Source organism: Saccoglossus kowalevskii, chromosome 12, assembly GCF_978046115.1.
Source record: "Saccoglossus kowalevskii chromosome 12, keSacKowa6.1, whole genome shotgun sequence".
NCBI classification, from domain to species: Eukaryota; Metazoa; Hemichordata; class Enteropneusta; family Harrimaniidae; genus Saccoglossus; species Saccoglossus kowalevskii.
Genome location: NC_140652.1, coordinates 21,139,593 through 21,150,202, shown reverse-complemented (window position 1 = coordinate 21,150,202; position 10,610 = coordinate 21,139,593).

The following is a 10,610-nucleotide window of genomic DNA, read 5'->3' as shown; positions in this document are numbered from 1 at the left end:
AATAAATCATAGTCCAATGTTCAATAACATACAACGTCAAACAACATTATTACAAATTACACGTGTTCTCAGCTGGGTATTTTTTTTCTAATATTGCCAATACCGCTGGAGTTGAACCAGCTAGACGAATTATGTTACGCTAATTAAAATTATCATAAAAGGGCGGTGGTCGTCGCGCCGCGTCCTGTTCGATATGGGACTCATAGCGACGTATACAACGCGTGTAAAATCATTGACGCTGCAGGTCGGCGTCTTCTACACCGATCTGACGCATATCGCGCAAGGTGTGCCGGGAGTTTGTTCGAAATTTCGAACGTTTCGAAGTCAGTCGTCGGTTGGCACGTATTTTACAGAAATATTAAATTGTTTCATAGGTCTGTTTACTAAATAATGATGAATGAAACTTAGAAAACTTGTAAGAACAAACTGGGCCCAAATTGCGCAAATTTGCAATAAGTTTACGCTGCTAGTTTGCGTACATAACGGGAACGTAACGTGATGTTCTAATTTCGTTTGCGTTACGTTCTCGGGTGTCAGAAAACGATTAAGTACAAGCGCCCAAAACGGGAACGTAACTGAAACAGAACCATGTCAATCCGTCTCTCATTGGGCAACAATAACTACCTAATAAAATTTGTTATGTCATTTCACGTCCGGAATCAGAATTAGTAGTTAGTTCACAGACATTTGACAGAGCTCTCACTATTTCCATCCACTCTGCTGAGATCCTAGGCCTGTTTGCCGAATCCTCTTTCAGCAGAACAATATCATGCGTTTTCAGTGGGTATAAATGTCAGCTAAAATGCATCCAATATTTCTTATTTCATCATAAATATTCAAAAACACTCTAATATAAAACGTTTTATCAATGTCAATGAAAATTATTCAAAATTGACAGCGAGAAAAACTCTCGGAAATCAACTACGAGTCAGTCATCTTGATCACGTTCAAAACGACTGCCGAACGACCAGGCAACCGATGACGTCATTGGTTCGCGCGGAGGTCATGCACAAAGAGGATTCGGCAAACAGGCCTAGGATCTCAGCGGAGTGGATGGAAATAGTGAGAGCTCTGTAACCGGAAATTACGCAATTACTTTCGAACTTCAAACACAAATTTGATTATCGTTATTATGTGTTATTTTCTGTTGTTTCAAAGATTAAATTATTTATGACATTAATATTTCACCCACTAAACAATATTTCACCATAATACGCGAAAAAAGCAACTTAAATTGGAAAAACGATTATCAAGTTCCGTGTATAAACACTAGTGTAAAGAGGTGGCGGAGCGCTGTTTTAGCCAAAATCGGCTAGTAAGGCGTCATATGACACAGGTCTGTGCTGGGACAGCGCTTCCGGTGACGACACAACGGTGTAAAATTCATTGTTTATTGACATGAAATTCGAACACGCGCTGCGCGACGACCGCGCTTAAAAATGCAGATCACACACACACACAAAACTAATTGGACATTCACTTTACCACTACATATTGCCAGGGTGAAAAGTATACATAAATAGTATATATAAAACATTTTTTAAACAGTTAATCAAATCACTATTCGCTGTAAAGACTGCCATATTGAAAACACATCTACATGTCAATGCATACGACTTACTATTGCATCACTGCCCAACGTACAGTGTGTACTGGAAATTGATTCTAGTTACTAAATAACGAACAATCAACATACTTTTGTACTTGGCTGGAAATGGGGTCGATTCAGGGCTCAATTCATTCTCACATGAAAACATGTAGTCATGTATTTTGCGCGACAGATATAATACACTTTCTGTAGAGAATATTAATTTTCACACGCTCTATTACGTCACGTAAAACAAGTTGTAACACTTCGGTGACGTTAAAATGATGTATCTGGGCAATGTGGTTCATCTAGAATATGGTAAAATCTTTCAAAAACGTAATTTTCATCGGTGGGCGACTTACTACAGATGAAAACGATATCAACGCTGTGACGTCTTTGTGTCTCCCATTTACGTCACAGAACGAAATACAAGCAATAATATTTATGGACAGCGCCCTCACACGGCTATTCTTATTTACATAACAAAGATAACATATAACATAACATATCATATATCAACGTATCACTGGCAACGAGTACAAGGTTTGAATCAGTTTATGAGCGAGCGCCACCAGCGGCAAACTTTGTCGATAATTAGATACAGTGCTATCATAGAGTGACTGGGGATGCACTTTTTGTTTTTGAGTAGTGATTCAGATTGTGATTCAGATTACACCTCCGCCAGCCAATGTTTGCCTCGAGTTTGCGAAACCACAGGTGCGTGATTCAACCGATGTTAAGATCCAGGTCTCATCCGGGCATTTTCACCGCCTGGTAACCATCACGGTAAAACAAAGGCCGAAACCCCTCAGAAACGGTAATTTGGGATTTTTGTTCAGACTTCCCTGAACAGTGTAACAAGATTACCCCCTGCGTATGTAGCATATACAAATTTGGTTACTTCAAAGTTGAGTTTGTGTTGTTTTCTCGAATTTAGCTATTTTCACCGGCTCTTCGACCGAGATGTTGCGAATGACCTCACTAAGAGCGAAGAGGTTCGATTCAGATAAACAAATGAATAAATACAAAATTTAAGTTCGTTCCTTCCAAAATCCTAGTTATGTATTGTTCAATACTTTATTCATTCTCTTTCTAGAATATAAAGTTATGTTTCTAGAATATCAAGGATTTATTCTTAGAACATGAAGTTCAATTCAATATACGGTGCCCTCTAGTGGCACAGTTGTGTAAAGAATATATGAGTGCCGGAAGTCAAAGATACGGCGTTTCGCGTGCGCGCGCATATCGGATATAATATGAGGTTATTACGAGGATATCGTAAAGTATGCACGAAGACAGTACAGCGAGAGTTTCTGCGCGGAGGTCGATGTGACGGCCTACTGTCTGAGTGCATATTTTAAAGATACATCATGGGAATGCTGAAATTCAAAAAGTTTAGAACAGAATCAGCGAACTTCTTTGTGTAGAGTCCGTTCAAACCCTGGTGGCTGCCATGTTTGTTTTTATAGCTAGTATTAGGACGCTTATGTGGGTAATCATTCCATATTTGGAATTCGCATTTCCTAAAATGGTAGGATGAAAATGCCCCGTAAAATACCGCAAAATTACGGCACGCTGTAACTTATGGCGTTACGGTGACAGATGTATAATAATAATATTTATTTATTAACTTTATTAAGATTAAATTGGTCATACGCAACAATACAATTAAAGAAAAAAACAAATTACGTGCAAGATTGCTGGTAATTGCAGGCAATCTGCAAAACTTCGCTGAAAATAAGGGGAATTTAGTCACAGGAACAGTAGACGCATTGTCTAGAATCAAGGGAACAGTAGACGCGATGACTAGAATCAAGGGAACAGTGGACGCGATGACTAGAATCAAAGGAACAGTGGACGCTATGACTTGAATCAAGGGAACAGTGGACATGATAACTAGAATCAAGGGAATAGTGGACACGCTGACTAGAATCAAGAAAAGAGCGGACGCGATGACTAGAATCAAAGAACCATGTGGACGCGATGACTAGAATCGAAGGAACAATGTACGTGATGATTAGAATAAAAGGAACAGTGGACGCTATGACTTGAATCAAGGGAATAGTGGACGCGATGACTAGAATCAAGGGACCAGTGGACACGCTGACTAGAATCAAGAAAAGAGCGGACGCGATGACTAGAATCAAAGGGCCATGTGGAAACGATGACTAGAATCGAAGGAACACTGTACGCAATGATTAGAATCAAGGGAACAGTGGACGCGATGACTTGAATTAAGGGACCAGTGGACACGATGACTAGAATCAAGGGACCATGTGGAAGCGATGACTAGAATCGAAGGAACACTGTACGCGATGATTAGAATCAAGGGAACAGTGGACGCGATGTCTTGAATCAAGGGAACAGCAGACGCGATAACTAGAATAAAAACACACACTGTACGTGATGACTAGAATCAAGGGGCCATGTGGACGCGATGACTAAAATCAAGGGAACAGCGGACGCAATAACTAGAATCAAAGGAACAGTGGACGCGATGACTTGAATCAAGGGAACAGTGGACACGATGACCAGAATCAAGGGACCATGTGGACGGGAAGACTAGAATCGAAGGAACACTGTACGCGATGATTAGAATCAAGGGAACAGTGGACGCGATGTCTTGAATCAAGGGAACAGCAGACGCGATAACTAGAATAAAAACACTATACGTGATGACTAGAATCAAGGGGCCATGTGGACGCGATGACTAGAATCAAGAGAACATTGGAAGAGATGACTAAAATCAAGGAAACGGTGGACGCCATGACTAGAATCAAGAGAACATTGGACACATGACTAGAATCAAGAGAACAGCAGACGCGATGACTACAATCAAGGGAACATTGGACGCGATGACTGGAATCAAGGGAACAGTAGACACGATGACTAGAATCAATGGAACAGTGGACGTGATGACCAGAATCAAAGGAACAGTGGACGGGATGAATAAAATCAGGGGAACAGTGGACGCGATGACTAGAATCAAGGGAGCACTGGACGGATGGCTAGAATCAAGGGAACAGTGGATGCGATGACTAGAATCAAGGGAACAGTGGATGCGATGACTAGAATCAAGGGAACAGTGAACGCGATGACTAGAATCAAGGGAACAGTGGATGCGATGACTTGAATCAGGGGAACAGTGGACGCGATGACTAGAATCAAAGGAACAGTAGACGCGATGACTAAAATCAAGGGAGCACCGGACGGATGACCCTGGGATGACTAGAATCAAGGGAACAGTAGACGCGATGACTAGAATCAAGGGAACAGTGGACGCGATGACTGGAATCAAGGAAACAGTGGACGCGATGACTAGAATCAAGGAAACAGTGGACGCGATGACTAGAATCAAAGGAGCACTGGACGCGATGACTAGAATCAAGGGAGCACTGGACGGATGACTAGAATCAAGGGAACACTGAACGGATAACTAGAATCAAGGGAACAGAGGACGCGATTATGGAAAAGAACGGATCACTATTTGAGGGCCTTAAACACGTCACGTGGATTTCTGGCTCCCAGCGAGATCTTGGCGGCCATTTTGCGCGGCGCCTAAGGTATATATACAAGAAATATTGCCATGTACATTCTGGTGGTTGCTACCTACATTTGCATATTTTATCTTGTTGTACGACCTCGCGCTCGTTAATCTGAAATTATGACAGCGAATCTTCACACACAAATACCAATCGAAATATCAGTAAAACCAAAAATATTTGCAGACATCCGGCATGAAAACAGCCAAAAATTAGCATAAAATAGACCATGCTATTAGAAGAGGAGATTAAGTTGAAACACTTTTCCTGAATTTTGGCAATAACGAAGTGTATTTAAAATGTTAAAAACATGACAAAAAAAACCCCCACTGAATCCGAAATTCATACGTGCACTATGAATAGCCACGATCACAGTTTAAAGATATTTTTATTGAGTCAATTCTCTTAAAACATACATTTCAGTTTTACTTAACAATCATATGAAATACCTTAACACAGTCAAAAATTTACCCCATTTCTTAATATGTGCATTTAATTCCCCCCCTTTTTAATTAGCAATAACGTATTCAGTCTTCTGAATAGTTTGAAAAAAAAAGTTTAAGATGTTCCACGGATGAGGTAAGGTTTCATCAAAATAGCGGCGCATCCAGTTTATATCCTGAGCTTTATGAATTGATGTCAGTTTTATCGTACGAAATGTACTGCATCTTCGCTAGCCAAGGTCTAAGTTTATTCGGCCAAGCCTCTAAACAGACCTTGGTGTTGTGTTGTTCAGCAGCACACCTGTTGGATTACAAAGATTACTTGATAACTTAGTGGATTATTGTCTAAAATGGAGACTGAATATTAATCTGAAAAAATCAAAAATAATTGTTTTCCGAAAAGGGGGTCGTCTGAAAAAATATGAAAAATGGTTTCTGAGGGGTAAAGAAATTGAAATTGTAGCAAAATATAATTATTTAGGCATAGTTTTTTCGAGTTCGGGAAAATGGTTTCAAACACAAAAAGATATCTCGGAGCGAGCTAGAAAAGCACTATTTTGTTTGGAAAAAAACATTATGGGGTTGGGGGGACTGCAGCCTGATCTTGCATGCAAAGTATTTGACTGTAACATATTGCCAATTTTGTTATACGGTAGTTGTGTGTGGGGAATGCGGGGTGTATTAGCTGACATAGAAAAAGTACAAAATAAATTTTGTAAATTTCTATTGAAAGTTAGTTTCAACGCTTCCAATGCTGCAGTAAGGGGTGAATTAGGGAGACACTCAGTTAGAGTTTATGTTAATATTGAAATGGTCAGATTTTGGCTGAAACTGATTCAAGAGGGCGGCTCAACTATCTTAAAGGAATGTTATAATTATCTATACCATAGAGCAGCAGGGGGGTCTAGGTGTTGGGCTTCAGAGGTAAAAAATATTTTATGTACATCTGGTTATGGACATGTATGGTATGAACAAAGAATTGATAATAGCGAGATGTTCTTCAGTGAATTTAAAAGAAGATGTTTTGATATATCTAGACAGAATTGGTGTGCAGAAATTAATAAAAATGTAAAGCTTCAAACATATTGCATGTTTAAACAAGATTTAATATATGAAAGATATCTTGCTGCTATTTCGCTGGCTACTCCTATCTATTCATGTGCTATAACTAGACTTAGAATTTCCTGTCATCCCCTAGAAATTGAAAATGGTAGAAAATTGGGTATTCCACGCGACCAAAGATTATGTCCATTTGGTTGCAGGGTCGCAGAGGATGAATATCATTTTACTATGGTTTGTCCAAAATATGAAGCACTTAGACAAGAATTCTTACCAAAATATTATTTTTCACCACCAACCAAGATGAAATTCATTGCATTGCTACAGAGTACTAACTCGTATATTTTACTAAGTTTGGGTAAATATTTGTTTAAGAGTTTTCATTACAGAGAAACTGAAATGGAAGTATGATTTGAAGTATATGTATTTAGTAATTTTAAAGCGACCGTGTGTAATTTAAGTTTTGAAATGTAACAGTACTTTAGGCCGGTGGCCATATAGTGCGGAATAAAGAAATAATAATAATAACAGACCTTGGTAGAACGATCAAATATGCGTATTGTAACAGCGCCCCCAGTTGTCGGTGTTGGTGCCCTCAAGCCTCATCAGGTACAGGCAATCGACGCAGTTTTGTGTGGGAAGGATGTCTTCATGGCGACAAAAACAGGAAGTGGAATTTTGTTTTATAATTTGGTACGTGCAAGCTGATTAGGTGCCTTGTTTCGAGGCGCGCCCAATCAGATCTCACTGCTTAAGATACTCAATTAGCCTATGCGATCCTGCACGGTATCGTGTAGAGGCATATAGGTCGAAGACACAGAACCGTGTGATTCGGACGATGGGCCAACTGATGCGTATGGGTTTATCTTATCTATGTTTCCATTTGCCCAACCACATTTTTCGATTTATTCACTGCTAAGCCTGAGATTATCCGTAAGTGTTTAAGTTTCTCAAACAGACGATGGCAGGAGGGTATATCCCTTAAAAAACGAGTCAGGTCATCTGCATAATCAGCTTCCTTAACCCCCCTGTCCGGGCACTTTAGTATTTGGATCAGCACGCATTGAACTCATAACAATTCCTAAGCGCAAAATAAAAAGCATACTAGGTGATATGCCTCAAACCTCTGTGAAGAGCGAAATAACCAATAATTGTACCCTTGTGCATGACACAACTAGAAATATTTTGTGAAATACTTTCTGAATGAAGTCATTTACAAAATAGAAAATTCCATTCAACTGTGTCAAATGCTATTTTCTATATCGATAGTCAAAATATTCCCAGTTGATTTTGTTCATTTGAATAATCTAAAATGTTTTCAACCAATCGCAACCCATCCTCAATCAATACTATTTTAATTATTGAACAGCTTTTGAATGTCCATTCGTAATACACATGGAAACACATCTACCACACACAGTGGGTGAAAATAATTATTTTCTCCTTGAACTATGTGTAACTCAATTCCCTCGACTAATTAATAGTCGTTTGTTTATTCAAAGAATAACCCGTATAAGCACAGTATAATTCTTCTAACAACATAAATATTATAACACCTGCTCGCTGTCAATGCATTTCTAACTGTGTTGATTCCGTTTCTAAATTACTCGCCATATTCAGTTATATTTATATTGTTATTTAACCAGCACTTGAAGGGCATGTACAATAATAAACTAAATATGGCGAGAATGTGCCTATACCAAGAAATATGGTATATTAAAATTTCCTTTGACTAAATTAACGGTTGACAAAGAGCCCGTCACCATGGTAAAGCACGAATAAAATAATGTGTAAATTAGAACAAAGCTCAGGATGTGTGTGACTGTAACTATGGTTTGCCTGAATTGTTAAGAATACACATGTTCCTGTCGGCGCATGCGCAGTTGATCAAATCTGAAAGGAAAGGCCGTAGTACATAAGAGAGCAAAATGAAAAGCACTAGTTCAATTTTGAAACTTTGTCCTTTACTGATCACCCTCTACGTGGTCGCCCACGTCATAGGCGTGATGATATATTGGTTATATGTGAAAAGGTATGTACGACGATAATATTCATATTTTATTTATTATCAGCGTGTAATCAGAAGCATTACTGTTGTTATATGCGGTTCCAGTCACCCTGAAAAAAAGAACTCCCGTTGCTGAAGGTATTGGAGGCATGAAGTACAAAAAAGAAATATTCTATTAGTAACTGAACCCTGAACAAAAAATATTACATATCCTAGAGGATCTATGTACCACGTTTCATTGGATCAGATGAGCGGCTGATATATTGGTGGAAAAAGAATATTGTGGCTAATTGAAATGTAGATTAGATCATTAATATGCACAGAATTCACCAAGAAACTAATGTGGTCTGCGCATTACCCCAGAATCATCTACGTACCAAGTTTCATTAAAATCTGATAATGGATCTGATAACAGATGTGAACACGGTACGCGATAATTGTTGGGGATAGAAGGAAAACGACAACTACATGCATATTTGTTATTAAAACCACATTATTCCTACTCCCTGTGCACAGTACACGAAATTTGATGTCGGGTCACTGTGGAAAATAATACAATTTAGTTTGCCGAATTACTCAATTTTAAACTAGCCAATGCTAGAGACACTTACTAAGTAAATTTGAATATATATGTTAATTTTGTGAAAAATTTGAAATGCGGAATTATCCGCATTAATAAATAGAATAGCCCAATCCCGTCATGTCTATGTCAGAAGATATCAGCGCTATCGAAGATTTCTTTGTGTTGTTATTGTTTGTTGACTCCGATCAAATTGTGTATTGTTATCCAATATGTACTTTGACTTGTTAAATAAAATATTTTGAGAGCTGAGAAGAAAATCCAATTCCTACAAAAAATAAATTCCGCCAAGTCAAAGTATGCTATCAAGCAATGAATCAATCCGTTGGCCGAAAAGAATTTTATTCTTTCACACACAATGTTGACAGTTTTGGATAGTCAAGGTCACGCAAATGTTACTGTATACATTTGCTTTTGAGTTTGCTACGTGATCAATGACTAAGTACTACGGCAGCTGTACGTCAGTGGTTTTCTCTAGCAAATGAATGTAGATTGATTGATTGATTCATTTATTTAGTCACTTTAAAATTTAATTATTACTTTATTACCTTAATAATTTACTTTATAATATGTGTTGTAAAATACAATGATTACCTTACCTGTTAATTAACCAGCATATTGCAGCGACAATGCAACTTATGACATTAATCATGTGAGTGGTTTAATGAACCATACGGTCATAATGATAAATTATCTGCGTTTCGTAGATTAGCAGATAATTGCTATCTATTCGTATGTAAATTATTCAGGTGCCATTGCACCTGTTCTGACTGGTTATTAGCTAAATAACCAGGTGCTCATGGGTATATAGTAAGAAGAGTGTTCTATTGTATTCAGTCTCGGTTGCAAACAACTCACGATGTCCACACCGACGGAAGGCCTCAGTGAACCGATAACACCACCAAACATCAAGGACTTGCTCGACGATGTTACTAGCAATATTACCACCGTTGTAGAAGACCGTTTGGCGACGTTTAAGCGCGACTTGTCTGAAGAAAATAACGAAGCTCTCGAGACGGCGGCAAAACGTACCAGGGCCGACAAGCATGATTTCAAAAAACCTGGTAATCGGCAGCAGTTCGAGCACTAACGGAAGGTGATGGAGTGCCTGCATACTGCCATGGATGCCACTACTAAGAATGCTGTGGAGAAAGCCAAAGACGCTCTCGAGAAAGGTATGGCTCTGGTTTCTCATCGTATGAAGCTTATCAAGCTGGCCGATAAAGGCGAATTTGGGTGGGGCACAGTGAATGAATACATTTCTGATGAGTTGGCCTCTGACACTGATGACGAAAAGCGTATTCAGCGTTCCGAAAAACGTGCAGGGACATTCCGGATTGGTCCCTGTTTCAGGTGCGGAGATTTCGGACACTTGCAGAACAGATGCTTG